The following is a 12,717-nucleotide window of genomic DNA, read 5'->3' as shown; positions in this document are numbered from 1 at the left end:
TAATCACATTGTCAAATCACACACAAAATTTCTGTTAGAATATTTATTGGAATTTTGTTAACTTTCCCAATCAGTTTCTAAGGAGTCAACGTCTGAAGAATGTTGTCTTTCAATCTGTAAGAATATCGTATCTACCCATTTCTTTTTATTTAGTTTTATTTTAAGTTCTGGGGTAGGGTACAGGATGTGCAGGTTTATTATGAAGATAAACATGTACCATGATGGTTTGCTGCACCTAGCCACCCATCATCTAGTTGTTAGGCCCATCATGCATTAACTATATTTCCTAATGCTCTCCCTCCCCTGACCCTGCCTTTGACAGGCCCCAATGTGTGTTGTTCTCCTCCCTGTGTCCAAGTGTTTTCATTGTTCAGCTACCACTTATAAGTGAGAATATGCGGTGTTTGGTTTTCTCTTCCTGCATTAGTTTGCTGAGGATAATGGCTTCTAGCTCCACCCATATGATACAATCTCATTTCTTTTTATGGCTGCGTAGTATTCCATTGTGTATATGTACCACATTTTTTTTAATCCAGTCTATCATTGATGGCATCTGGGTTGATTCCATGTCTTTGCTATTGTGAATAGTGATGGAATGAACACACATGTATTCATGTATCTTTATAATAGAATGATTCATACTCCTTTGGGTGTATAGCCAGTAATGGGATTGCTGGGTAAAATGGTATTTCTGTTTTTAGGTCTTTGAGGAATTGCCACACTGTCTTCCATGATGGTTGAACTAATTTCATTCCCACCAACAATGTAAATGCATTCCTTTCACTCCATAGCCCTTCCGGTGTCTGTTGTTTCATGACTTTTTAGTAATTGCCATTCTGACTGGCATGAGATGGTATCTTATTGTAGTTTTAATTTGCATTTCTCTAATGATCAGTGATGTTGAGCTTTTTTCATATGCTTGTTGACTGCATGTATGTCTTCTTTTGAGAAGTGTCTGCTCATGTCCTTTGCCCACTTTTTAATGGGGTTGTTTTTTCTTGTAAATTTGTTTCAATTTCTTGTAGACTCTAGATATTAGACTTTTGTCAGATAAATAGATTGTGAACATTTTCTCTCATTCTATAGGTTGTCCTTTTGCTCTGATGATAGTTTCTTTTGCTGCGCAATAGCTTTTTAGTTTAATTAGATCCTATTTGTCAATGTTTGCTTTTGTTGCAATTGGTTTTGACATTTTTGTCATGAAATCTTTGCCTGTGCCTATGTTCTAGATTTTCTTCTAGGATTTTTATAGTTTTGGGTTTAATCCATGTTGAGTTAGTTTTTGTATAAGATGTAAGGAAGGGATCCAGTTTCAATTTTCTTAATATGGCTAGCCATTTCTCTTAACACCATTTACTAAATAAGGAACCCTTTCCTCATTGCTTGTTTTTGCCATGTTTTTTGAAAATTAGATGGTTGCAGGTGTGTGGTCTTATTTCTGAGTTCTCTATTCTGTTTCATCAGTCTGTGTGTCTGTTTTTGCACCAGTACCATGTTGTTTTGGTTGCTGCAATTTGGCTTCCTCTATTCCTATTCAGATGCCCCTTATTTCTTCCTCTTGCCCAATTGCTCTGTTGAGGACTTCCAGGGCTATATTAAATAAGAGTGGTGAAACTGGGCATCCTCATCTCATTCCAGTTTTTTGAGAAAAGAATTTCAGCTTTTCCCCATTCAGTATGGTGTTAACTGTGGATTTGTCATATACGGGCTTTGTTGTGTTGACATATTTTCCTTCTATTCCTAATTTGTTGATAGATGTTTTTCATCATGAAACAACATTAAAAAATTCTATCAAATGCCTTTTCTGCATCTACTGAGATTATCATGTGGTCATACATTTTTTTTCTTTTCATTCTGTTGATGTGACAGAAAAACTAAACAAGAACATAACCAAAAAAGAAAACTACAGGCCAGCACCCTGACAAACATGTAAAACTCCTCATCAAAATACTAGCAAACTGAATCCAATGATGCATTCAAAAGATAATACACCATGATCAAGTGGCAAGAATGCAAGGTTGGTTCAACATATGCAAATCAATAAATGTGGTTATATTTTCTTGCCACTTTTTATGTTCAGTAATTTTATATTGTATATTATACTTTATGAAATAATTATAGAAGCTTTAGATGATGTTATATTCTACTTTACATCAAGTTTTTCTTTTCTTTTGTCACATGGATAAAGTGAAGGGCTAATCACCATGATTCAGCAGAGATTAAGCTGAAATGGGTGCACATTACAGATTTGCAAAACCCTGTCTCCCTCTTTTCTAGAGGATGCCTCCCCTGGACTTTTAACTGATACCTCAGCACCAAAATACAGCAGGGCGTATAGCTATCTTTACAAGTTTCACAGCAAAGCTTTCTAGACTCCCACCCCAGGCAACTTCAGAATCTGGCAAATGTCTTGAGACCATGAGTATAATGGCTCAGCCTGGTTTTTTTTTAAGCATTGTCTTTTTCCCACGGTTAATTTGACACCATTTAAAGAAGCTTAGGGGAATCTTCTTCCAACCATTGCTCTAGGGTCTCAGTCAGGCCTATTTCACTTATTTTTCTACTTTTCCATTGAATAAAGCATGTCTGTCAATTGACTGGAAAAGTAAAATCTTGATCTAGACTGTTAGCAATATAGTTTTATGTTGTTCTGTTCATTGGATGACAAATAACTTCTCGAGTGATATTGTTAACACTAATCAGTCTAATAAAGCATCAGTCTGTATCTTCTATATGAGGGGTGTTCAGTCTTTTGGCTTCCGTGAGCCACACTGGAAGAAAAAGAACTGTCTTGGTCCACCCATAAAATACAGTAACAATAATGACAGCTAATGAACTTTAAAATAATCACACACAAAAAAACTTAATGCTTTAAGAAAGTTTACGAATTTGTGTTGGTCTGCATTCAAAGCCATCCTGGGCTTCATGCAGGCAGTGGGCCATGGGTTGGACAAGCTTGTACTAAATTATTTTAGATTCACTCTTATAGTAAGCAAGGCCCTTTCTATAGTACAATTCCTCATTCTTAGAGTTCTTACTTTTTTCTGTAGTCTCCAACAAAACTTTAAACTGGATCAGTGCTTAAAGCTCTCACTATCAAGATGGACACCTAGGTTGAAAATTTATGAAGCCTGGTTGCATGAATGTCTCTAGTGAAATACTACAGCTGTAGATTTCTTTTCTTGTCCAAAAGTTATTTAAGACAGTGTATTTAATTTCCTGTGAATTTCATTGATGTTTTAATTTCTATTATCATTTATAACTCAAATTTCTTATTTTTATTTTTTTAACCTTTAGTTTCAGGGGACATGTACAGTCTGTTACATAGATAAACTCATATCATGGGGGTTTGATGTACAGATTATTTCATCCCCGGGCACAAAGCCTAGCTCTCAGTAGTTATTTTTTCTGCTTCTCTCCCACCTCCCACCCTCCACTCTCTGGTAGACCCAAGTGTCTGTTGTTCCTAGTATTTTTAGAGTTTTTGTTTTTGTTTTGAGGTGGAGACTTGCTTTGTCACCCAGGCTGGAGTGCAGTAACACAATCTTGGCTCACTGAAACCTCCACCTCCCAGGTTCAAATAATTCTCCTGTCTCAGCCTCCCAAGTAGCTGGGATGGCAGGTGCCTGCCACCAAGCCCAGCTTATTTTTTGTATTTTTAGTAGAGACAGGGTTTTGCCACATTGGCCAGGCTGGTTTCAAACCCCTGACATCAGGCGATCCACCTGCCTTGGCCTCCCAAAGTGCTGGAATTACAGGCATGAACCACTGCACCTGGCCTATAGTTTCATATTTAGAAAAACGTTAGTGAACAATGAGCAGCCTTCACATTCATATATTATATCCTTAAGTGGGAGCCTTGGGACCCAACAATGTGAACCTAACATCGGGGCTCAGCTCTCACAGTCAAGATTGTGATTATTTGCAGGGAGAGTAAGGACCAGACATACCAAAAGAGCAGGTGAGTAACACTGGAGATAGCAGCTGGAAGTAGGTTTTGGTGCTGTGGACCAAGATATTAGGAATAGAGCAGAGGTTGCTACTGCTGAGATATGGACTCCTAGGCTCATCCCTGGAACACAGTCCATGGATGTGGGAAGCCATGGTCATCACAAACACCAGAAGCTCAAAGTATGTCATTTGATGGACAGAGGTGAGCTGAAAGGGCATGGTAAGAGGAAGTCATGTAGCACAGTTTTTGGCTTTACGTAGGTAGAAATCAATGCCTGATTGAACCCCTACTTCTCAAATTCCCATGTGGCCTTAGGCAAATTACTGAATTACTTTGAACCTCAATTTATTTATGTGTAAAATGGGAATGATAAAAGTACTTATCTCATAGAACTGTTGTAAAGGGTGTTCGGGATTTAATGTGTATAAAGCTCACGGTCTGATGTCATGTGTGTAACAAACATGTCAGAAATGTTATCTGTTATTAACATTGTTGGTGGTCCACTCCTAGGAACCTTATGTGTGTTACTTAATTTAATTCTCCCAGCAACCCTCAGAGTGGATATTACTCTCACGTCACAGATAAGAAAACTGAGGCCCAAAGAGTTCCACAATTGCTAGTAAACAAAAAAGCAGGTCTCTCCATCTACGAAGTCAAGTCCCACAGACCTCCCACCGAGGGTGTGCTGTCATGTGGGGCTGGGTGCACGACGCATTGTCTAAGGAGGGCAAGAGAGTCTGACGGGGCGCCACACAACCTCCCCACTTTCCCTGTTATCATTCATCTCTACCAGTAAACTCTCAACTTCTTTTTTTTTTAACAATCTTAATTTAATGCTCTAAGCTCTTTGCAACACAAGCATTAACAACCACATGAAGAGAACAGTCCTTGTGGGTAAGAAATTCTGTTTTCTGGCTGCAACACATGACATATAGCACCCGAGCTGTAACCACAATTAAGGTGAAAGCGAAAGCTGATGAAGGCAGCAGAGACAGCAAAAAATTGTGAAAATTCATGCCTTCCAATGTATAATGTTCCATTTAATGTGTCCAAATATCTATAGCAAACATTAACAGAACTGAAGGGAGGAATAGACAGTAACACAAAAATCGATTTCAGTCAACTCTCAACTTCTAAGGGTGTGGCCTAGAAAATCATGGTGGGGGCAGCTCCACAGTCCCCCACCCTGGCTCCTGCCAGCACAGCACAGTGCTTCCCCCATCTCTGCTTGATCCTTGTGGAACTCTCCAGACAGTCCCTGAGGCCCTCACGAACAAGGCCCTGGGTGGGAATGCTTTTTGCTCCTGAGGATTCATTAAGAATTTGAGGCCAATATACTTAGCAAACTAACACAGGAACAGAAAACCAAATACCACATATTATCATGTGTAAGTGGGAGCTAAATGATGAGAACATGTGGGCACAGAGGGGAAAAGCACACACTGAGGCCTACTGGAAGGTAAAGGATGGGAGGAGGGAGAGGATCAGGGAAGATAACTAATGGGTACCAGACTTCATGCCTCAGTGATGAAATCATCTGTACAACAAACCCCATGACACAAATTAACCTATATAACAAACGCGCACTTGTACCCCTGAACTCAAAAGTTAAGGTCGGGTGTGGGGGATGATGTGTATAATCCCAGCACTTTGGGAAGCCGAGGCAGGTGGATCACCTGAGGTCGGGAGTTCAAGACCACCCTGACCAACATGGAGAAACCCTGTTTCTACTAAAATTACAAAATTAGCCAGGCATGGGGGTGCATGCCTGTAATCCCAGCTACTCAGGAGGCTATGGCAGGAGAATCACTTGAACCCAAGAGGCGGAGGTTGCGGTGAGCCCAGATTGCACCAGCCTGGGTGACAGAGCAAAACTCCATCTAAAAGAAAAAAAAAGTTGAAAAAAAGGAAGTGAAGTTGCAAAGGGCTTTTTCCATTTTCTCCTCCTTTCTTTGGTTGCTTCCCATCCCCAGATCCAAGGCAAGTTTCATCCTCATCTTTGAGTTTAGGAGTTGGCCTGTGTCTTCCCCCAGGTTCTGTTTGGACCTGGCTTCTGGGAGAGAAAAAGCCCTCAATACGGAGACCCACACTCAGTGCTGGCCCCACCTCTAGCTTCCTGGTAACTCTGGGAAAGCAGACAGCTCCTCTATATCCCCGTCTGTTAAATGGAGTTGTTATCATTTTCTTCCTAGTGATTCCTGTAGATTAATAGGGGGGATGGAGATGATGACATGGGAGAAATTCTCAATCAGCACGGAGCAGTGAAGCCACTGCTTCAGCCCTGCAGTGCTTATTATGGCATGTATTATTTTCCCATCTTTGCCTCTCCCTACATTCCTGTCCCCTTTCTTGGGACTCATTTTGAGATCCCCAACGGATAATACTGTGGTAAAAGAGTCCTATGGCAGAGATGGTCTCGGCCTGTCTTTATCTCATTTCCTTTATAGATGGCTCCTTACTTGCCTTTGGAGGCACTGACTGCATTTGTGTGGCCTCTTATCCCCTCTGCATTCCTTTCCAGAAAATCTGGCTGGTCTCTGTGCTGTAACAAGGTGAGTTCTGTCATAACCCTCCCTCTGATCCCTGGTAACCAGGAAGGGACTTTAGCTGTTACTCAGTGGGTTAAACCTCCTGGCTTCACACATGGCCAGCAAAGTCTCAAAAGCTAAAAGAAGAGACTTGCTCTGGATGACATATTGAGAGAGTGGAAGAGCTGAGACTATAACCCGGGAGTTGAGGCTCCTTTGCCAGGGACATTTACAATTTCCTCTTTTTTAGATGAAGTTTGTTTTCCAATTTTTTTTTCTCCATCTGACTTTGTCTCCCAGACTGGAGTGCAGTGGCACAATCTCAGCTCATGGCAACCTCTGCTTCCCAGCTTCAAGAGATTCTTCTGCCTCAGCTTCCCGAATAGCTGAGACTACAGGCTGTTTTCAGATTCTATTAAGAATGAGTAGAAGGAGATTCAGTGTTCAACTTCTTCACCCAGAACCCAATCCTTACAGGACAGCCTTGAGATCAGCCCTGGTGCATGAAGAACGCATTAGAGCTTTGGAGCATGGAGAGGGCACAGCATAGCGAAGGAGGTCCGGGACTCACACAGGGCCTGAGAGTGGTCATCTAGCAGGGCCTCCTCAGCAGTGACCACTCTTGTGATCCCATCAGCCACAGACATCCTGGATGGTGGACAACCCAGGATTTGGGAGATCTTCCATAAGCTCTGTTCCTTGCTGATTGAGGTCTAGACAGTAGCTGCGAGGGAGCATACCATTCTGTCCATGACTTGCATGTTTTTAAAGACGATTTCTCCTGTTTGTAAAAAATATTTGTGAAGTTTATATAAAAAGATGTATGTCAGTGTGTGGATGCTGCAAGAACTGCACTCCCTGTGTAGACAAATAGAGGAATCATTCCTACAGCAGTAACCTTGTACCTTTCACTCAACTTTTTACCTCTTCCAAATTATATCAATCCTTCAAAGTCTAGCACAAATTCCAACTTGTCCAGAAACCCTTTCCTCATCACTGCTGGCCACAACGATGACAATAGTAATGGCATCAGAAACCCTATTTGTTAACCAGAGCAATCATGCATTTATTTATGAAACAGTGCATACATAAAAGGATTTATGCCTAAGGTTCCTAAAGATGAATTAGACATGAATCTTGTTCTTCAATTGAATGAAGAAACTAGACTTCATAGCTACCTGATTGTGCTAGAAGTATAGCGGTAAGCGCCATGTAGAATGTAATTGAAGTACATTGGGAAAGTCAATGACATAAATATCACTTTAAAACTAGCACAGATCAGGCAAGTGTTTCTGGGGAGGGTAGCACAGGAACTGGGTCTTCAAGGCTTAACCATGTGACACTGGAAGGACACTCTATTTAGAGAAAACAGCATATGCGAAGGTGGAGATGTAGGAAATCACGGCATTTGCAATCTGATGACATGAGTCAAAATAAGGGAAAGCAGGGCTAATGGTGACCGCGGCCATGGCCCCCCCAAGGAACTTGCTCTGACTTGAGCTACCGCCCCCTGCAAGGCAAGACTTTGAGATCTGCAGGGGCACAGCTGTAGAGACTGTAGGGTGGGGTTTGAGTCCTAAGAGGGGTCACAAATAGATTCAGAGAGAATTGAAGGAGAAGGGCATGACTGTATGTTCCTTGAGATGCCTTGGGTTACTGAGGGCAGTTTTATGTGTGGTGGTTAAGAGCAGAGCCTCTGGCGTCAGACTACCTGGGTTAAAATCCTGCCTGTGACATGTGCTTTACATGACTCATGTTCTTTCTGTACATCTTATGAGATGAATAACTCAGTATTAATTATAGATAATTTGTAAAGTAGAGAAGAGTAGAAGGAAGAAAACAAAAACCACCTGTATTACTACTCAAACTACTAATAAATGCTTGGTATTTCCTTCTAGTATTGGTGTGTCTGTGTGTGTGTGTTTGTGTGTGTGTGTGTGTGTGTGTGTGTGCATTTGTTAATATAAAATCATGCTGTATAATTCTGCATCCTACTTTAATCATATAACCTTATATCATAAGAATTTCCTTTAAAATGTGTTTTTGAAGTATTTTTATCATCTTCATCAATATATACTGATGATACATAAAGAAATAAGCACTTCCATATATTTGCTTTTCATCTTGCCACTTCTGTTTTAATAACTCTTTTTCTACAGACAAATAGCCTTTTTCTCTCTTTCCAACATATACACTTTTGTTTTCTATTAATTTGCTAGCGATTCTAGGACAAGTATAAAAAATAGATGTAATGGAGAGAATCCCTCTCTTGGGCCTGACTTTCATAAGATAATTTCTTTTTCTCCATTTGGAAGGATATTCTAGTATTCTTCTATTCCTAGATAACTAACACTGGTTGAGTTTTTTTTTTTTTTAAAGAATGGATTGTGACCTGTAAAATGTATGTTTTCAGTAATTGATTTGATGTAGTATATAAAAACATTGATGTATTAAAATATCCCTAATTTCTCACAAGTTAATAATGGTGGGTTATTTTTTAAAATATTCTAATTGTTAAAATTTTCTGTAGTTAGCTATGTTAGCATTTTGTTTTTATACTCATAACTAATATTGTTCTCTAGTGATATTTTTTCTTCCTAAAATCTTTAGATTTTAGCATCAGATATACGCTAACTTCATAAAAAGTATTAGGATTCTTATATCTCTCTCATGCTATAGGAAATTTTATATAGCATGAGAATATTCTAGTTATTAAAATTTAAATAAAGCTTTCTTCATAAGCATTATGACCAGAGATTCTTACTAGTAAAATTATTCATTTCATTTTACTTTTAATTGACAAATAATTTTATATATTTATGGAGTAAAATGTGAGTTTTTAATATATGTTTCCACTGTGGAAGGATCAAATCAAGCTAACTAACAAATCTTTCACCATCACATACTTTTTGTGGGAAAATATTTAAAATATATTATTTTAGCAATTTTGTTCAATGGCAACATTATTTTATGGAGTGAATTTTATGTTTTTCTTGTTTATTTACCCTTTTTCCTTGTAGAATCCATGTTTATATGCTATGCAGGTTTGTTTGAATCCTTAAATGAAATGAGTTTTTTCCAAACTAGATATTCACAAGACGCTATATCTTGCAAGGCCAAGACATGTTTCAGATGAGCAGGAACTTATCTTGTGATTCAAAATTGGAGGTAAATTATTTTAGCTTATACTGGTCTGTAATGAATACAGACAGGTAACTAGAACTGTTAGAAAAAACTGTATTTTTTCTAATTTTCGCCTCCAGTCTTATGCTTTATCTATACCCTGTGAACTTAACTCTTCATTTTTGCCTTTCCTCTGCTTCTTGAGTCCAGTCAGGATCACAGAAGATTGCAGTGCCATGCCTTGCACCATACACCCATTATTGCAAACAGGGGCTTTGTTTTTTATTGATTGCCTTCCCTAACTCAGCCTTTGTTTTTAAGAGAATGATACTCATTTAACTCTTCTACAGTCATGGAGTTCCTCTCTCTGCTTCTTGTCACTCTCCCCTTTGATCTTTACTGTTCTTGAAACCATCCAATCTAGTTTATGGATTGGGGTTGTGGATATTTGTGAACTTCTTTGAAGATAAAATCTGTGTGCTTATTTTCTTCCTTGTTTTGGAAAGAGATGCATTCTCAGAAGAGAAAGTTTTGGCTGCTCAGCCATGTTCAAACCAGAAGTATGCTTTGCTTATTTTTCCCAAGGGTTTCATCTTTCATAATCTTTACAAATAGGTTCTTGCAGCTGGGGAGTGGGTTCAGGCAGGGAGGTCCACAGTGGTCATGTCACCTGTCATTACACCTGCAAATAAAGTAAACTTACTCAGGTGGATGTAGTGAAAGAGTAAATAAGTGTAGTGTGGCCTAAGGAGCAGAACACTCCTTACTTGTGCAGAGGGGACACAGCAGAGGGCTGGGCAAGTAGAGGAGGTCTGTTTCTTCTTTCTGAATGGATAAATTAATTGAGAGGATGGATTCTTTTCCTCCTTGGATGTTTCTTTGAAGGAACTCATGCAGCAAGAATCTGGGGCCGATGGAACAGCCATTGCTGAGTTCATTCTGCTGGGATTGGTGGAGGCACCAGGGCTGCAACCAGTTGCCTTTGTGCTCTTCCTCTTTGCCTACCTGGTCACAGTCAGGGGCAATCTCAGCATCCTGGCAGCCATCTTGGTGGAGCCTAAACTCCACACCCCCATGTACTTCTTCCTGTGGAACCTCTCAGTGCTGGATGTTGGGTTCATCAGTGTCACTGTTCCCTCTATATTGAGTCGTCTCTTGTCCTACAAGTGTGCAGTTCCCTACGGAGCCTGCCTTACCCAGCTCTTCTTCTTCCATCTGTTCATTGGAGTGGACTGCTTCCTGCTGACCACTATGGCCTATGACTGATTCCTGGCCATCTGCCGGCCCCTCACCTACAGCACCCGCATGACTCAGACAGTCCAGAGGATGTTGGTGGCTGCATCCTGGGTTTGTGCTTTCAGCAATGCACTGATCCACACTGTGGCCATGTCCACACTCAACTTCTGTGGCCCCAATGTGATCCATCACTTCTACTGTGACCTCCCACAGCTCTTCCAGCTCTCCTGCTCCAGCACCCAAATCAATGAGCTGCTGCTTTTTGCTGTGGGTTTTCTAATGGCAGGTACCCCCATGGCTCTCATTGTCATCTCCTATATCCATGTGGCAGTGGCGGTCCTGCAAATTCACTCTGCAAAGGGCGGGAAGAAAGCCTTCTCCGCGTGTGGCTCCCACCTCACTGTGGTTGCCATATTCTATGGTGCAGGTATCTTTAACTATATGGGACTAGGTTCAACCAAGCTTTCAGACAAGGATAAAGCTGTTGGGATTTTCGACACTCTCATCAACCCCATGCTGAACCCACTCATCTTCAGCCTTAGAAACCCTGATGTGCAGAGTGCCCTCTGGAGGATGCTCGTGGGAAGGCAGGCATTGGCTTGAGGAGGTCTCCATTGACTCTCCCTGTGTCTTTTTCTACTAAAGGAAAAATCTTCTAGAGCCAGAAACTAGGAAAAACATGGTTCAGACCTGTTTCTATCTCCCTGGGTATAAGAAGGACTTTTTATAGGGAAGAATAGCTATCATTTCCTAAAGCAGCCCTGCCCACTGATAGGCAGTGGGTGTAGAGGTTCTGCCAAGCCAGCCCCTTAGACAAATGACAACTTCAGGCACTGTGTTCTCCCCTTTCTGGCTAGAGGGGAAACCTGGGAAGCTGTGAATGCTTACAGGCTTACAGAGAGGGAATGACTCTTTGTTTGGATACAGCCTGCGTTCCCAGAAGCACCCCAGAAAACTTCCCCTACCCCAAAGTTATCTTTTTCCCTGAAGTTCAGGTATGCTTGGTCTGTTTATAAATCATAGGCCTAGAGATTAAGATTGTTTTATTTCTCCCATCAGAGCACTATAAGCAAAAATGAAACAAACAGAAACAAAAAACAAAAAAAGTAGCTCTTTCTGTTCCCATTAAACAAAGATCTCATAGCATCTCCAGGGGGCAGAGGGGAAGCTGTATGATAATGTGTCCTCTAGTAATTCTGGAGCACGAGACCTGTGTGCAGCTCAAAGACTTGCTTCTAAATGCTCAAACTCCATTAATATGTATTATATATCTTATGACACAAAAAGGAATTTTCCTCACCTTTTTCCCCATGCGTTTCAAATTTTTTGAAAAGATACGAATTTATAATCTAAGCATTATTTACATATTTTCAAATCTCCAAGACTACTCAATGTGAAATTTCCCCAAACCTCTCACCCTTACTCTCCAGGCCTCCTAGCCAAGATAATCTGTAAGTACAAATGCAAGTCACATGGTGAGGACTCGCCCATTTCCCTTCTCACGAGGGAAGCGTGGCTCTGACCCAGAGCATTCTCTCCACTTGCTTGCTATTAGACCGGCCATTATTTCACTGTATCTTCTTCTCAGCCTTCCTTTTAGGACACATTCCCCACTCCTGGCACCTCTGCTCCACCATTGTTGTTTCCCAGCTCATTTCCCTAAAACTTTCCTTGCAGTGGCACCTGTGACTTGGCTTCTCCATGATATTTTATGTGAGTGAGGGATTGAACAGATGGGGTAAGCTAGAGATAAAGAGAAAAGACACCGAAGAGGGAAGCAAAGCAAGATTGGAGGAGAGTGGGTGGGAAATGAAGAGGAGAGATGAGGAATATGAAGAGCTGGGACAGAACTGCAACTGGAGGGGCAGAAAGGGAAGC

The 12,717-nt window shown here is 40.8% G+C and overlaps 1 pseudogene; it reads left to right on the top strand.

Annotated features, from left to right (window-relative positions):
* The first annotated feature begins 10,367 nt into the window (after positions 1 to 10,367).
* LOC128930844 (olfactory receptor 3A1-like) lies at positions 10,368 to 11,568 on the top strand (annotated as a pseudogene).
* The last annotated feature ends 1,149 nt before the right edge of the window (positions 11,569 to 12,717 follow it).

This window comes from Callithrix jacchus, chromosome 17 (genome assembly GCF_049354715.1).
Source record: "Callithrix jacchus isolate 240 chromosome 17, calJac240_pri, whole genome shotgun sequence".
NCBI classification, from domain to species: domain Eukaryota; kingdom Metazoa; phylum Chordata; class Mammalia; order Primates; family Cebidae; genus Callithrix; species Callithrix jacchus.
The sequence above is the reverse complement of the archived record's forward strand: the minus strand, read 5'-3'. Positions and strand labels throughout refer to the sequence as shown.